General features: G+C 42.9%; 1 pseudogene; it reads right to left on the minus strand.

Moving 5' to 3' along the window:
- Window positions 1-4,684: 4,684 nt before the first annotated feature.
- LOC132027322 (U4 spliceosomal RNA) lies at window positions 4,685-4,807 on the minus strand (annotated as a pseudogene).
- Between the last annotated feature and the right edge of the window lie 662 nt (window positions 4,808-5,469).

The raw sequence follows: 5,469 nt of genomic DNA on the forward strand, positions 1-5,469 counted from the left end.
AAGAGTCAAAGACTGTTTCCTGGGATGGTGAGAAGAGCATCAGTGAGGAAGGGGGAGACCCGGTATGGTATCTTGGGTCAGAGTGGAGGAAAAGCTCCCCCCCAAAAGAGGATGCCCAGCTGTGTTGAAAGATCCTGAAAGTTCGAGTGCAGTGAGGGTGGAGGTGATCATTGTGTTGGCACCTTGGAGTCCCTGGGGACGGTCATAAGAGCAGTTTTTGTTGGTGTGCAGGGGGTGCTGCCTGATTGAAGGGTAGAGCTCCAGTGACTTCTCCAAGGTTCTCTGGGAAGATTCGTGGCAAGATTTGTTTGCTGTGTAGAGGAGTTTGAACTTCTGCATGAGGCAGTAGTGTTTTAGCAAGAAGAGTGACATAGCCAGATTTGCATTGTATTAACATGACCTCGGCTGTGGTATGGTCAAAGTGAGGTCAGTTGTGGGGTGATGGCAGCCAGAGCCAGGCTAGTGGCAGCGGAGAAGAGAGAGTAACATGATTTCAGAGAGATTAAGAAGATGGAATCCCTGGGGACACCTGGGTGGCTTAGTTGGTTAAGCAGCTGCCTTCGGCTCAGGTCACGATCCCAGTGTCCTGGAATGGAGTCCCACATCGGGCTCCTTGCTCGGCAGGGGGACTGCTTCTCCCTCTGGCTCTGTCTGCCTTTGTGCTTGCTCTCTCTCTCTCTCTCTGACAAATAAATAAATAAAATCTTAAAAAAAAAAAAAAAAGAAGATGGAACCTCCTAGAACTTGAGGATGGGTTAGAGTTGAAAAACAAGGAGGTGGGTTCAAATCCAAGCTCTGCCACTTGGTAGCTTTGTGAACTTGAGCCTGTCTCTTAGTGGCTCTGTGCCTCAGTTTACTTATCTGTAAAATGAAGCTAATAACAGTTTCTACTGCCTAAGGCTATTCTTGGATTACATGAGATTAATGCAGGTGAAAAGAAGATGTGGTATATATACACCATGGAATACTATGCAGCCATCAAAAGAAATGAAATCTTGTCATTTGCGACGATGTGGATGGAACTAGAGGGTATTATGCTTAGCAAAATAAGTCAGTTGGAGAAAGACAACTATCATATGCTCTCCCTGATATGAGAAAGTGGAGATGCAGTGTGGGGGGGTTGGGGGGGTAGGAAGGGAGGGAGACAGACCATTAGAGAGTCTTAATCTCACAAAACAAACTGAGGGTGGCCAGGGGGAGGGGGGCAGGGAGAGGGTGGTGGGGTAATGGACATTGGGGAAGGGTATGTGCTATGGTGAGTGCTATGAAGTGTGTAATCCTGGCGATTCACAGACCTGTACCCCTGGGGGCTAATAATACATTATATGTTTATAAAAAAATTTTAAAAATTAAAAAAAAAAAAGATTAATGCAGGTGAAATGTTCGGCACGGGGTCTGGTATGTGGCGGCTATTGAGAACCATAAGCAGAACCTTTGAACTTTTTAGATGTGCTTAAGCCCTTGCTAAGCCTTCTCTCTTTGGGGATTGCTACTTAACTTTTTCAGCAGAAAGAGCTGACGTATCCCCTGTGCAGAAAGACACTATTAACCGTTTCTAAGAATCCGCAGCTCAGGCATCTCTCATTTTTGCTCGGAAGGTGACATGATTCAAATTTAATACTAGGTGTCCTAGAAGCTATACATTATTATTTTATGTCATTAGTGAGACTCAGATATCAAGAATTGCTTGGCTAAAAGGATTCACTCAGAAAGAGGTGGATATGATTGGCCGTCCTTGTGATTGACATCCAGTGACAGTAGGGTTTATTGGGACAAATTTTACAAGCAGGGTGATTTGCATATATCTTGCCTTTAATTTGCCCACACGGATCGGGCACTTAGGTACACAATTACCCAATTAGTGGGTGTCATTTCCTAACTGCAGGGGCAAACATGGTAATTGAGCCCTCAACTGGCTATGTGCTCACAATTTGCTTTCTTTTAGGAAAGGGAGCACTTTTGAGTTTTATGGTGAAGTTAAACGCGTCTGATAGCTCAGGATTCTTTCCAGTCTTGATGATAGTGTTCTTCCAGCACAAGCTGAGCATGGTGGTTAAGAAACTCAGGGAGCCATTAGATGGAGAGTTTTCTCATGGGGGTTGCTGATGCATTAGTAGACACCATGTTGGAATTCCTTGTTCTGGGATGCACCACTGGACCACCACTGGAATTTTGTCAGTAGATTCCTACTTGGGGGATCACCTTTGTCCTGGTGGGGCAGTAACATCTTCCCCCTGGGTTGTCCTTCTCCACTGAATGGGATGCTCTTGCCTCAAAAGTGGGGGTCTTCTCTTTATCCATCTGGCATCCCCTTGGGTCTCACAGCACTATTTCTTAGTTTCAGATGGACCCAGGGTCTGGCATCCCCTTGGGTCTCACAGCACTATTTCTTAGTTTCAGATGGACCCAGGGAAGTTTCTGTTTCTGCCTGGCATAAAAGGAGCTCCTTGGTGGGACGTAATATTAAACTTTGAAGTTTGAATCTACCAGGTCCCAGTTTGGTGCAGAAGCCACTGGAGCTTTCCGTGGAGTTGCTCGATGGAAGAACCAACCTTCCTTTCGTCTTCCCTCCCAACCTTCCTCCTTCTCTCTCTCCTTTCTTCCTTTCCTTCCTTTTTGTTTATTAAAAGAAACCCATTAAAGTTGCGCATAAGACTTCATGTCTTATGACCATTAAGCACGGGAAAATTCTGAGCATCATTAACCAATGGGTAAATGCAAATAAAAATCACCATGAGAAAAATATATGTTTATAAAAAATAAAAAATTAAAAAAAATAAAAACACTAAAAAAAAAAAATCACCATGAGATATACCACCGTACCCTCTAGAATGATCAGCATCCTCATACGTTGGTGAGAATATGAGGCAGCTGGAATTCTTCTAGATTGCTTGTGTGGGTGTCCTAAGGTACACCCATTTTAGAAGATGGTTTGGCAGTGTCTTCAGTAGTTAAACGTATCCCTAGCCTGTGACCTGACAATTCCAGTTCTAGGTTTTACTCGAGAGGAATGAAAACATATGTCAAAAAAAAAAAAAAAAAAAAGGATACATACAAGAATGTTCATGGAAGAGGATGGAGTTGAAAGTTCATAAGTACAAGGGAGTTTTATGGGGGTGATAGCAATATTCTGTATCTTGCTGGAGATGTGGGTTTCATGGATGTGTGTGTGTTTGTTAAAACCGATTAAAACGTTGAGATCTTTGCTTATCACTGTATGCAGATTATACCTCAATAAAAGCAAATACACACCAAAGGGAGTTTTATGGAGCCTATAAAAATAATATGTATGAATTATTTAAAAGCAAAGGCATTTTTTAAAGGTTTTATTTATTTACTTGGCAGAGAGAGAGATCACAAGTAGGCAGAGAGACAGGCAGAGAGAGAGGAGGAAGCAGGCTCCCCGTTGAGCAGAGAGCCTGATGTGGGGCTTAATCCCAGCACCCCGAGATCATGACCTGAGCCGAAGGCAGAGGCTTAACTCACTGAGCCACCCGGGTGCCCCAAAAGCAGAGGCTTTTGAGAGATGAGGTTAAAACTTATTTCTATGACGTTGGCTCAGATTTCAGTTCTGCTTTAAGATGTATGTCCTTTGGTATTTTATTTCCCTACTCAGAGTCTCAGTTTCTTTGTATCTAAAATGAGGATAGTAATACCTATCTTACAGGGTTTGAAGGAGGGATTAAATGAGAAAATGCAAAGTGCCTGGAATATAGGAAACATTCAATCATTTTTAATATGATTTATCTATTTATTAGTATTTATTGAGTACTAACTATAGGTAGGCGATAAAATAATGAGACATTATACCTTCATTTGGAGTCTCATTGGGAAGGCAGAAATTAAATAATCATACACATAAAAATAAATTTTTTAAAGATTTTATTTATTTATTTGACAGACAGAAATCACAAGTAGGCAGAAAGGCAGGCAGAGAGAGAAGGGGAAGCAGGCTCCCCACAGAGAGCAGAGAGCCTGAGGCGAGGCTTGATCCCAGGACACTGGGATCATGACCTGAGCTGAAGGCAGAGGCTTTAACCCAATGAGCCACCCAGGCGCCCCAAAAATAAAATTATTTTTTGTGTTAAGTGGTAAGAAAACCTAGTGCTGTGAAAGGTTATTGTGAAGGGACCTGAGTTTGTCTGAGCAGTCAGGGAAGGGTCCCCAGAGGATGTGATGTTGAACTGAGATCCAGAGGATAATTAAGATAATAATATGGGTGAAGGGTCATGCGCTTAAGCCTATCAGGCACTGATAAAGATGGCGGCGAAGAGGACATGGTTAGTTCCACGTGAAATATATTAGACATGATAGAGCCACATCCTGGAGACAGGAGGGGACAGAGAAGAGGATGATTTGAAAAGTGTGCGAAGCATACAGGTTCATTCTGAATTACCACGGCCAAGCCAGGATCATCATCATGTCTTCAAGCGTTGTCCTCTTTTTTACCAACGTGTTTTGGTTTTTGTACTAATCAAGATAATATTAACTGTGGGAACTGATATTTCCTGGAATCCCCGTGGCTTCACTCACTAGGAATTTACTTCTTGCTCATGCAAGGATCTTTGTGAATGGACAGTCACTCCGTGACCCCAGGCTCTTTTCATATTACAGCTCTGCCCTCTTTCTTGGACCTCGGAGTCCTCTCTGATCTGTTGCTGATGGGGATAATGCACGTGGAGAAGGCACACCTGCTGCTGCTTTTATTTTATTTATTTTTAAATTAAATTAAATTTTATATTTCAATTAGCAATAATTGTGCCTCGGATAAACCTCATTGGCTACGATACTGCCACTGCGCAAAACTATTAATTTTTTATTTTCCCAAGATTCATTGTTTATGCACTACACCCTGTGCTCCATACAATCCGTGCTCTCCGTAATACCCACCACCAGGCTCACCCATCCCCTCACCCTCCTCCCCTCCCAAACTCTCAGTTTGTTTCTCAGAGTCCACAGTCTCTCATGGTTTGCCTCCCCCTCCGATTTCCCCCAACTCACCTCTCCTCTCCACCTCCCAATGTCCTCCGTGTTATTCCTTATGCTCCACAAGGAAGTGAAACCATATGGTAATTGACTCTCTCTGCTTGACTTATTTCACTCAGCATAATCTCTTCCAGTCCCGTCCATGTTGATACAAAAGCTGGGTGTTCATCCTTTCTGATGGCCAAGTAATATTCCATTATATATATGGACAACATATTTCTTTATCCATTCGTCTGTTGAAGGGCATCTTGGCTCTTTCCACAGTTTGGCAATTGTGGCCGTTGCTGCTATGAACATTGGGTTACAGATGGCCCTTCTTTTCACTACATATAATACATACTGATAAATATCTTATCAGTAAATACCCAGTAGTGCAATTGCTGGGTCATAGCACACCTACTTCTCATTCACTTTATACTGGTACATGTCACTTCTACTCTCACTCAATTGGTGAGAACAAGGCACATGACTGGGTCTAGATGC

This window comes from Mustela nigripes, chromosome 11 (genome assembly GCF_022355385.1).
Source record: "Mustela nigripes isolate SB6536 chromosome 11, MUSNIG.SB6536, whole genome shotgun sequence".
NCBI classification, from domain to species: domain Eukaryota; kingdom Metazoa; phylum Chordata; class Mammalia; order Carnivora; family Mustelidae; genus Mustela; species Mustela nigripes.